Raw genomic sequence first — 12,500 nt, 5'->3', positions numbered from 1 at the left:
TACTAATTTTTTGTTCAACTCAATTGAATGAATATTTTCGTTCAACTCAATTTAATGAATATTTTCGTTCAACTCAATTTAATGAATATTTTATTTATTTCAATTTAATGAATATTTTAGTTCAACTCAATTGAATGAATATTTTCGTTCAACTCAATTTAATGAATATTTTATTTGTTTCAATTGAGTTGATATTTTTATTAAACTTAATTGAATTAATACTTTTGTTCAACTCAATTCCCTTAATATTTGCGGCTAAAATACAGTAGAAGATAGAATTTGGTTAATGTAATGAAGTGATAGATTTTTGTCATCGGAAGAAAGTTTCATATTTATGCATATTAAGAATATTCGGTTTGAATGTCAACTGAGACGGAAGCTATAAAATATAGATTTTATTTCACATTCCAGTAATATCATATATAATGAACATTCTATTTTTAACATTCGTAATGCCGATATTGTATGTCAAATAAATGTACGGCAAAATATTTAATTTTGTCGAAAATAATTATGTTTTTTCATAATGAAATTGAAAGTTGAATCATGACTGGTAAATGAGTCTAAATATACATTTATTCGAATTTATCAATATCAGATTAATGGATAAAGGCCCTTTTTTGTTACATTTTTTTTTCTTTTGTATTTTTATGCTAACATGGTAAATCAAATTTCGAACAGTAGATGGAATTTAAACATGATTTTTTTTATGTTCAAACTTCATATATATGAACAATATTTTCCAAATTCGATGCCCTTTGAAAATTACTTAGGTTTAAAAAAAATCAATTTTCAATAACCTAATCTTTGATTGTTCTTTGATTACTTTTTACTGTATTCCGCGAACTAAATTTATATAGATTTTTTAATTGAATTTAGAGTAAGAAAAGTTCAGTACAGACACAGACAGACACAGACAGACACACACACACATAAATATTTATATATATATATAATATATATATTATATATATATATATATATAATATGCACACACACTTAAATTTGTGATCTTGTCTAATGTAAACATGTGGTTCAAAAATGTATATTGTTTGTATATATATATAGATATATATGTGTGTGTGTGTGTGTGTGTATGAATATATATATTTGCGTGTGTATATATATATATATATTTGTATATATATATATGTGTATATATATATATATATATATTTGTATATAATATGTGTATATATATATATATATATATATATGTATATATACACACTTGAATTATCGATCGTATTTAATATAAACATGTGGTTCAAAAATGAATATTGCTCATATACACATATATATATATATATATATATATATATTATACACGCACAGAAACACTATTACGTCATTCGAATGACATTACACAATTCTCATTAAGGGAGGCCGTGTCCGAATAACATGCACCCTCGATGGAAATTACATATTAATTAACTTGAAATTCTTGTCTTGAGGAATGTATAATTAATCTGATGTCGGTGCGGCAAATTATAATTAATTTCAAATGGCACTCCATGTGGGAAGACGCCTTCGTAGGAAGGATGGACTAGCGTTATATTAATGTCAGATAGCTTCTCTCTCTCTCTCTCTCTCTCTCTCTCTCTCTCTCTCTCTCTCTCATACTTGACCTTCATTTAAGCTAAGGCTAGGCCGGTAGATTTGATATGAAACGATAGAACATAGGAGAATTTTTTTCTTTTCCGTAGAAAAAGTGACATACTTACCTGAAATAGATTTCGGACAGGTGGTTCCATATATATACATATATATATATATATATATATATGCATATAAATATATATATATATATATATATGTGTGTGTGTGTGTGTGTATGCATATATGTATGCATATATATGTAAATATATTTATATACACACACACACACACACACATATATATATATATATATATATATCCACTGTATACAAACTTCGATTTTGTTATCCTACCGTCCTATCTTCAATCCCATTTGCTTCTGCAAGGACTGGCAGTGAGTAGAGTGCGTAAGAGAAGGTTTGTTTACTTACTTTTACCACACACAATGTTTATTTATTTTGGACGCTGACCACGCCCTTGTCATGAGGCGTATATAGAAGGGGGAAGCAGCCTACGCTGATATCGGGTGAAAGCAAGTTAATGAATAGATGTCAGGGGGAATGCGTATGTTGATTAGGATGGAAGTTTGGAAATCCGCGTAAGTGCTACCATCTGATGTGAAGATGGGAAATGATATTTGTTATTACTAATTGATTATAGAAATAGAATACTTAAAAAGGTTATGGATATAGCATACTGAAATTATAGTTTCCCTTAGGTTAGATAGATATTATTAAAATGGCAGGATAGGATTAAAAATGATATTATAAGAGAGATTACTTAAGTGCCATATCTGGATGAGATTATGGTGAGGGGTAGATAGAGATGGTTTGGGAGTCTTCTTCTCGCTCCTCGAGAGAGATTAGTTCACCAACCTTTAAAATGGGCCCCACAAGGCACTAGGAGAGTTGGAAGACCCAGGCCTACATAGCTGAGGACTATGAAGAGAGAGAGAGAGAGTGGTCATACTCTGGTGAAAGGGAGCTGCATGTGTGTGCATATCTATCTAAATATTTAGCCGTCATAGTTGACTTGTCGCGTACACTAATGTTCCTCCAACGGAATCAATCAGAAGTGTTGTTCAAGATTTACGCTCGACGTCAATGGCCTTAGATGTCAGGATGCCAGAAAACCTCGAATCAATTAATCAAGATTTGCTTCTGTGTTTATTGTAAAAAAAAAAAAAAATAAAAAATGAAAGAAATCAATTTTTATTTTTGGGCTCAGTAAATCAGTAGGTCTTCTTGTTATGTAGTTATTGTGTGAATTTCATTAGCATGGAACGACTATTGTCTATTGGAGGTTTTCAAATCTATATGAAAAATGATATAAAATTTGTTTAAATTTTCAATTTGATTTGTTACCTCCCCAAAGGTTATAAAATTGAGTCAGTCTATTTATTCATTTATTTTTCAGTGTTTCTATCTGTCTGTGGACAGGATTATGTCAAAACCATTCGAAGAATTTTAACGAAATTTTCACTGCAGATAGGTCGTAGGTCATGGACGACCCCATTAGATTTTGAAGGTGATCTGGATCTGGGTTCCAAATTCGGATTAGCTAATTTTTGCTATCAACAGTTAGCATATGAAAAGGTAGTTGTGCTGTCCGTAGACTTTAGTTAAATGATACAGTTGATTCATCCACGGTCAGCATATGAAATTGTGTTTCGTCCATTGAGTAAAATGTTGGCCATATTCATTGGTGGAGGTCTGAAATCTCTGGTTACTCTTATTATTCATAGTTCCAAGTCACGTTGGTCTATATAGCATTATTTATCATTCAAAACCACATAATTATGTTCTATGTTGATACGTTTTTTATTTACGATTGTCTGCGTAGAATGTGACATGCTAAATAGATTGTGTTTTATATCACTATCTTTTCCTTGCCATAATGTTCTTCGAATATATGGTACTCATTCTAAAAAGTAAAAATAAAAAAAAATATTTTTAAAGTAAATCCTTAGACTTAAATGTTTCTCAGCGCTGGGAAATATTTCGTATCTTCAGGGCCAAATATCCTTCGTCTTGCGTCCACTTGAATGCATTCTCAGCGTCGTAATGCGAATCAAATAAACGTTAATTGTGTAAACCCTCATCTTTTGTTCTTGATTCGGTGATCCGTATCTCTTCTTCTTCTTCGTCTTCTTCTTCTTCTTCTTCTTCTTCTTTTGCGGTGTTTGACTCTGTCTCGGCATCCAGTACCCTGGAAATCATAAAAAGGGAAACTTCTTCCATACCGAGGACTGGAATCACTTTGGTGATTTCGCTATTCATAGGTGTGTGTGTTGGACTCTTATGCCCGAGAACATACAATCTCTCTCTCTCTCTCTCTCTCTCTCTCTCTCTCTCTCTCTCTCATTAATAATTCTACTTTAAAAAATTTATGTATACATGTATTATGTATATCAGCTAATGCTGGACCTCATTTATCTAGTCAAAATCGTTTGAGCAGAATTCTCTCTCTCTCTCTCTCTCTCTCTCTCTCTCTCTCTCTCTCAGTCTGCTTTCAAAATTTCGTCGATACATGTACTATATACATCTGCATGTACTGTACCTCATTTATCTAGTTAAAATTTTTAGAGCAGAATCTCTCTCTCTCTCTCTCTCTCTCTCTCTCTCTCTCTCTCTAGTATAAGTATATCTTATAAACCGAATGTTGATAAAGCTGAACCAATACAATGTAGCGTGTTTCTCTTGATTTCATCATACCTAATTATATACGGTTTTAAGTTTAATCAAAACAATGAAACCTCTCTCTCTCTCTCTCTCTCTCTCTCTCTCTCTCTCTCTCTCTTCTCTAACCAATTCAGCTTCTCCACTCCTATTATCTCCACGTGTCCCTCTTAAGAGACTCTGAACTTTTCCACAGAACTGTCGTTTTCCTAAAAAATGGGTAGAATTTATGGCGGAAACCTCACTGCTCGGTCCAGACCATTGTTTAGAAATGATTGTGAACGCCTTTCCAACCTCTTCCAAACCTTTCTAACCTCCAACATGATGAAAGGACAATAGAACAGCTTTATCAAAGAGTCTAATAGAACAGCTTTATCAAATAGTCTAATAGAACAGCTTTATCAAAAAGTCTAATTGTGCAGTTTTATCAAAAAGTCTAATAGAACGGCTTTATCAAATAGTCTAATAGGGCAGCTTTATCAAATAGTCTAATAGAACAGCTTTATCAAAGAGTCTAATAGAACCGCTTTTTCAGTCTTATAGAACAGCTCTATAAAGGGTCTGATAGAACAGCTTTATCAAAAAGTCTAATAAAACAGCTTTATCAAAGAATCTATTAGAACAGCTTTATCAAATAGTCTAATAGCATAGCTTTATCAAACAGTCTAATAATACAGTTTTATCAAAAAGTCTAATAGAACGGCTTTATCAAAAGTCTAATAGAACAGCTTTATCAAATAGTCTAGTAGAACAGCTTTATCAAAGTCTAATAGAACCGCTTTTTCAGTCTTATAGCACAGCTCTATAAAGAGTCTGATAGAACAGGTTTATCAAAGAGTTTGATGGAAGAGTTTTATCAAATAATCTAATAAAACAGCTTTATCAAGAGTCTAATAGAACAGCTTTATCAAATAGTCTAATAGAATAGCTTTATCAAAGAGTCTAATAGAACAGCTTTATCAAAGAGTCTTAATAGAATAGCTTTATCAAAGAGTCTAATAGAACAGCCTTATCAAAGTCTAATAGAACAGCTTTATGAAAGTAATAGAACAGCTTTACCAAGGACTCTAATAGAACAGCTTTGTCAAAGTCTAATAGAACAGTCTTGTCAAAAAGTCTAATAGAACAGCTTTATCAAGTGGTCTAATAGAACAGCTTTATCAAAAAGTCTAATAGAACAGCTATATCAAAAAGTCCAATAGAACAGCCTTATCAAGAGCCTTATAGAACAGCTTTATCAAATAGTCTAATAGAACAGCTTTATTAAAGAGTTTGATTGAATAGCTTTATGGAAGAGTCTAATATTACAGCTTTATCAGTATTTAATAGAACATTTTTATCAAATAGTCTATTGCATAAAAGAATTGTTTAATGCGTAGGTCTTCATTTGAAGCAGGATAATTATTTTAGAAATGCAGGGCTTAGCCAATCATCTTTAAGAGGTCCAATTATGAAAAAAAAAAAAAGAATGGCTCTTTTCCTTATATCACACCAAGAGAAGACACCGAAAGGATTTGACACTAAAACGTTAAAGATTGAAAAAAAAAATTTCATATTTTTTCTTGTGTGTTATCGTGTTCTTACTTAACGTCTTTCAGCTGCTTCTATTTTCCTTCCTTGGAATTCTAATTTCATGTTTTTCTGATTTTTTTTTTTGTGTTCAAATTTTGAAAATTGATCATCAAAGTTTTTTCTCACTCTCCTCTCTTAAACAAAAAATAAATAAATAAATAAACAAGATTTGCCCATTAATCCAGTTATAAATTTGGTTAAAATAAAAGACAACTCTCTCTCTCTCTCTCTCTCTCTCTCTCTCTCTCTCTCTCTCTCTCTCACACACACACACAAACAGGAAATTATCCCCTCTTCTATCCTATCTTTTTCCTCTGAAAGGGAAAATTTCCATACACGACACCCCGGAAGCTTTGTTCCCACATATACACAAATATTTATTTTTGCCTCTTAAGTTATTTCTAAAAAAGACCCTTTTTTGGTTGCGTCATGTAAGAATCCTTTACTTTCCTAGCTTTAAATGTAAATTTCTCGAGTATTTTCTGTCTTTTTATTCTTAATTTAAAGTTGAATTCTAATGTTATCTTCTTCTTTTTCATGGATATATATATGTATTTATATATATATGTGTGTGTGTGTATTTATGTATGTATGCATTTACAGATATATGTACATAATTATGAATTTATATGCAAGTGTATATGTATATATATATATATATATATATATATGACATACACTTTTCTCAACGTTCTGGTTGCTGGTGTACTGCAAACTATATATTTTCAAGCCATGCTTTTTGTTTTTAATCATTATGTGACGTCACCATGTGATATGTTCCTCGTGTTTAGCAATTTTTCACCTCATTCTCTCAGTGTAATATGTTATATAAACTTTTAATTTCCATTCATTGATACTAATTTTTTTGTTTTTTACTATTTTCATGAGGAATTTTCTTCCATGTAACATTAATAAACGTCCGATAATCAACAGATCTTTCAAACTCATTATAAATTACCTATGACCTCCTTATATTGAAATCTACTTTCCTTAAAAAAAAAAAAAAAACAATGTGATTATTTTTAACCTCATCATCGTCTTGAATAATGTGTTAGTTTTGGCCTACTTGACTCTTTTTCTCTTTCCCCCTCCTATCCCCCTATGGTCTTCCTTCCCTTATTCTCCATCCCTTCTCTTTATCTCCTTTCTCCTCGAGAGCTCCTCTTTCAACCTCAGCCAAGTAACCCGAAATATAATGAGCTTCTGCCACGGGAGAACTGTAACCAAAAGTTGGGGGGCTCTGTCCGTAGACTTTCAACCCTTCTTTTCTCTCCACCGCCCTCCACCATTATGGCTGAGAGAGGGAGAGTCCTAAGTCTTCTCCATCTCCTCATACCTTTTCTCCTATCCTGATTCTCCTCTCCCGGGGCACTTCCTTTATTATTATCCATCTATAGCCCCCCACCCCCACCCCAAAACCACCCCTACTATGTATTTTTCTATACTCTCCACTCTTTTTCTCATTATTTCAACCTCTTTCCAACTATAGTTAATCTCCCTCTCCTCCACCTTTCTATTTCTCTCCTCTTTCTTCTCTCCCTCCTTCCATAGAAACCATCACATCCAACTTTGCGTTGGAAAATGTCGAGTTAAGATGATGGGCACATTATGATATTCTGGGCCTTCACTCTCCCTGACTACAGATGATCAATCTATCTCTCTCTCTCTCTCTCTCTCTCTCTCTCTCTCTCTCTCTCATATATATATATATATATAATATATACTGTATATGAGCTTGGTTTGTTTAAGAAAAATTTATTCTGAAACTTCGTTGAAAAAAGATTTGAGATTCTAATTTTAGCTCTTTTGATAATCATTCTCTCTCTCTCTCTCTCTCTCTCTCTCTCTCTCTCTCTCTCATTATCGTATTGGTATTCCTCACCCGTCTTATTAAATACTAATTTTCAATGAATATCTGATTATCATTCCGCAAACAGTATTATAGAATATCCAGTTCTACATAATAAGAATTTTGTTTTATATATTATTGTTAGGTTACAAAGGCCAAGTATTTCTTCACACCTTATTTTTAGTATAAATAAATTTTCCATGAGTGTTTTTTTAGTTACTGAAGCAATGCTACTTCAAATTTGGACATTTATTATATATACCGATGACAATTTTCAATGAGACAGCGAATGATGGTCTGAGTGATATATTATTATTATTATTAGTAGTAGTAGTAGTAGTAGTAGAAGTAGTAGTAGTAGAGTAGTTGTAAATTTGGTATTGATAAAAATACAGATGGTTATTTGATGATGCAATAATAAAGAAATTAATGTAATAAGAAAGCCGTATTTAATTTCGATCAAAGTGTAATAATACGGGCGAGGTTAAGGTTTATTAATGTTGTACAGTTAACTTGGAAAATAGTAGAGTACATAGATTATTAGAATGTATAAGAAAATGGAATAACTCTACGGGCCTACTACCCTTTATTCACTGTTATTTCCCTTTTCATTCCTGTGAAACACAAATTACTATTGATATTCATGTATTAGAGAAAAGATAAATTTGCTTTTTTTTTTTATAAATGTAAATAAGTAATTTCTAAGCCCCCGTCTCATTCTAGTTTAGGAGACGAAATTTCACTTTTTAATTAACTTTAGATGTCCGAATTCCAATATACGATTTAGATATAGGGGAATTATATTATCATACACAATTCATTATTGCATTTCTACTCTACATGATATAATATGATATGCATTGAAATCCTTAAAATGAATGCACATTCTCAACAGTCTGTTTTTAGTTATATCATGAATATGAGAACGTATTCCATCGTACCACATGTAGTGATACATTTCAACAATACACGATGTATGATTGTTATCCTCCCCTAAGTCATTTTGTGAATTGTCCAGTCTATTGCATGGTCCCTTTTCCAGAATAGGTTTGTTAATTCCGTTGTCCCCTGAAAGGCCATGGCCTCCCTCTTAATCAACTTTTGATTTATAGATCTAGATGCCTAGATTAATTCTCCATTGTTAACCTAGTTAAACTGGGGTAAGAGGAATTAATTGGATGGCCAAAGGGTTACTTGTTATTTCGACTCAAAGGACGTTCCGTCGTAAATTATATAATATTTTGACTATGCGTTGAAAAATACGAAAATGAATTTTTTATGCGGTGAAAAAACGTGAGGTTTGTTGGTAAGTGTATTATATATATATATAGATATATATATATGCAGTATATATATATATGTATGTATAATATATATATATATAATATATATATGTATGTATGTATGTATATATACACACATATACTGTATATATATATATAATATATATTATACATACAGTATATATATATATATATATATATATAATATATATATATGTGTGATGTGTGTGTGTGTATGTGTGTGTGCATTTTGTTTTTTATATTTAATGAACCTAAAACAGTGTAACTGCTGTAGGTTATACGTATGAAAAATATTATCCAAGAAATAATGCTTTGAATCAACCTTCCTTTTATTGGGGTTAAATATTTTCCTACAGTATATAAGTTATTCTTTACAAACTTACTTATACACATGTTTTATTGTTTATTAATCTCTCTTCACAATGTAATTCCACTTGCGTCCGTTTATGGTCTTTCTATGCCAGTTTATACATGTATTTTTTTTTTTCGTCAATCTATCGTCTTCTCTTCCTTACCTGGCTTCTTGTGCAATCTCTAGGGACCCATTATGTTAATCTTAATATCCATCTGTCATCTGTCATTCTTATTATATGCCCTTCCCATGTCCATTTCTTTTTCTTACATGTCAGAATATACTCTACTTTTACTTTGCTCTCATATCCATGTTGCTCGTTTTCTGTCTGTGTTATTCCCATCATTATTATTTCCATAGCTTATTAACAAGTAACAAACTCATGGTCTAAGGCTTTAGTAAGGCTGTATGTCTTTGATGCTTAAGTTAATACTGGAAAGACCATTTGATTATATACTTTTCTCTTAGAGTAAGTGACATTATACATTTCATAACCTCTTCATCCTATGCTTATCCTTTTAATTTCGGTCTCGTGTCTTGGCGAAACACTTACTGTCTGTCATAAGTAATTATATTCAGTAACCATAACCCTTTTTGTTGTCTCTGCATTTTCACTAAACATTGTCTTCGTTTTACTTATATTCATTTTCAGTCCTACATTTCTTCTCTCTCTATTAAAATCCTTTATCATCTTTTGTAATTCCTCCCATGATATATATATATATATATATATACACACACACATATATATATATATATATATATGTGTGTATATATACACATATACACACACACACACACACACATATATATATATATATATATATATAATGTGTGTGTGTGTGCGCGCGCGCGCGCGTGTGTATTATGGCCTCGAAAGGAAAAAAGGAAAGTAGTTTTATTTTCCCTTCGTGACTATAGTACATATTTTATGCACATCACGTGTTAGCTTTCATGATTCCACACACGCACACACACACACACACATATATATATATATATATATGCTATGTATACATATATATATATATATATATATATATGTGTAGTGTGTGTGTGTGTGTGTGTCTGTGTCTGTGTGTGTGTGTTTTGTGAATATTCAACTGAAAGGTAGATGAAACTCATCTGTTTTATCTTAAACCATGCCATTACTCTAAATAGTCATTTATATAAATTCATTCATTCTTTTAGGAAACAACTATCCACTAGGTATACAAGATTCTTTCCTGTTGAGCATTTTCAGAAAGAATCAGTTTTCCACTAAATGAAAGACAGACGTAATCACTTTTCTTTCTTTCATCTTGACTTTTTATACCATTTATGAGGCTTGATTAATAATACTCCCTTACCCACACTTCTATTCAGCTTTTTCTTTGTTTGCCTGACTTTACATGCATTGTACATCTAATTTACAGCTTTTTTGACCAACTTTTCAGTACTTGACTATAAAGGTCACTCATGAATGGCAGAGGCAAGGGACAGTGACATTGCCCTAGCAATCAGGACAATGCCGTAGAGACTGACAATATACTATATGATCAGCGCCCAAGCCTCCTTTTCACCCAAGCTAGGAGCAGGGAAGGCCTGGCAATGGCTGCTAATAACTTAGCAGATAGACCCTATATGCTCCTCCAAACATCCCAAACTTAGCTCACAAGGATGGTAAGGTTGCAGACACTAATGGCTCTAACGAGTCAGAGTGGGACTCGAACCCCCATCTGACAAACACCAGGCAGAGACGTTACCAATCAGGCGTTGCAAATCTAATTTGCAACAGGTGTGACCAATTCAATACTGTCGATATGGCTAAACAATGTGAGAGTAAAACCGAAGGTCGATGCTTTACGTTTAGTTCTTACCAATAACTAAATAGGGAAAGAATAAGATAGAACGTCGAAACAGTCAATATTCGCAAATTGCGGAGGAGGTGTAGAGTAAGACAGAGTGCCGATGCAGTATTTTCAATACATGTCAATAGCCGAAAAGATGGAAGGGAAGAGAGCACGTCAAGCTGGTATTTTTAATACTTGCCAATTACTGATGGGATGGAGAGATAGGTAAAGCGGCCAAGCATTCAACACTTACAATTTATTTTAATGTTATTATTTTTCTTAAACTTCTTTTAGTTGTTCCTAATTACCTTTCCTCGCTGGGCTGTTTTCTCCGCTGGAGCCCTTGGGCTTATAGCATCTTGCTTTTCCAGCTAGGGATTTAAGCGTAGCAAGTAATATAATAATAATAATAATAATAATGGTTTTGGTGGCTGATGTGGTAACGCCAGATTGGAGTTTGAGTCCCGCTCAAACTCGTTAGTTCCTTTGGTCGCTATAAACTCACTATCCTTGTGATTTAAGGGTGGGGTGTTTAGGGCATATAGCTCTATTGCTGAGTCATCAGCAGCCATTGCCTGGCCCTCCTATGGTCAGTCTCTAGGACATTGTCCTGCTTAACAGGGCAATATCACTGTCCCTTGCCTCTGCCGTTCATGAGCGGTCTTTAAAAATTTAAACCTTTAAATGGTTGAATAGGTGGTAAGTAATATGGAACGCCAAGGCAGTATTTTCCAAGGTTTTAAAGAATGCGTATTCTAAAGACCTTGGTATTTTCAATTCTTGCCAACGGGAGAAATGGAGAGACAGTATTTATATTTAATTGCCAAAAGGTGGAGAGGGCAATGTTGTTATTCGTTGCCAAAAATTTTAGAGCAACGTAAAATGTCCGGGCAGTATTTCCTTTGCTTATCATACCTGAAAAAGGAAGAATAATTCTTACGTTCAGACGCCAAATAAAATATCTTCGGTAATTTCCTAAGCTTAACCCTTATTATTTATGAAATTAGTAGTTCATTATTTAGGGATTTAGGCATAATAATTCATTTTCGGGCTCCTGTATTTATTTTCGTCGTAGTGAGTTTTTTATTACAGGGCTTGTATTTATCATGAATTCCGTAGTGATCCTCATGCGTGCATTTATACTTGTATAAACGTATTCGGAAAGTTATTGCGTATGAAAATAAGTGCCTTTTCAGTAAAATGACTTGAGATGAACTATACACACGTTACATACATAGATACATACACTCACAAGAACAACAGCAATAACTGCTACCGTTTCTACTCCACTGCAGGACAAAGACCTCAGACATG

This window comes from Palaemon carinicauda, chromosome 5, assembly GCF_036898095.1.
Source record: "Palaemon carinicauda isolate YSFRI2023 chromosome 5, ASM3689809v2, whole genome shotgun sequence".
Lineage (NCBI taxonomy): Eukaryota > Metazoa > Arthropoda > Malacostraca > Decapoda > Palaemonidae > Palaemon > Palaemon carinicauda.
Note: the sequence above shows the minus strand (reverse complement) of the source record.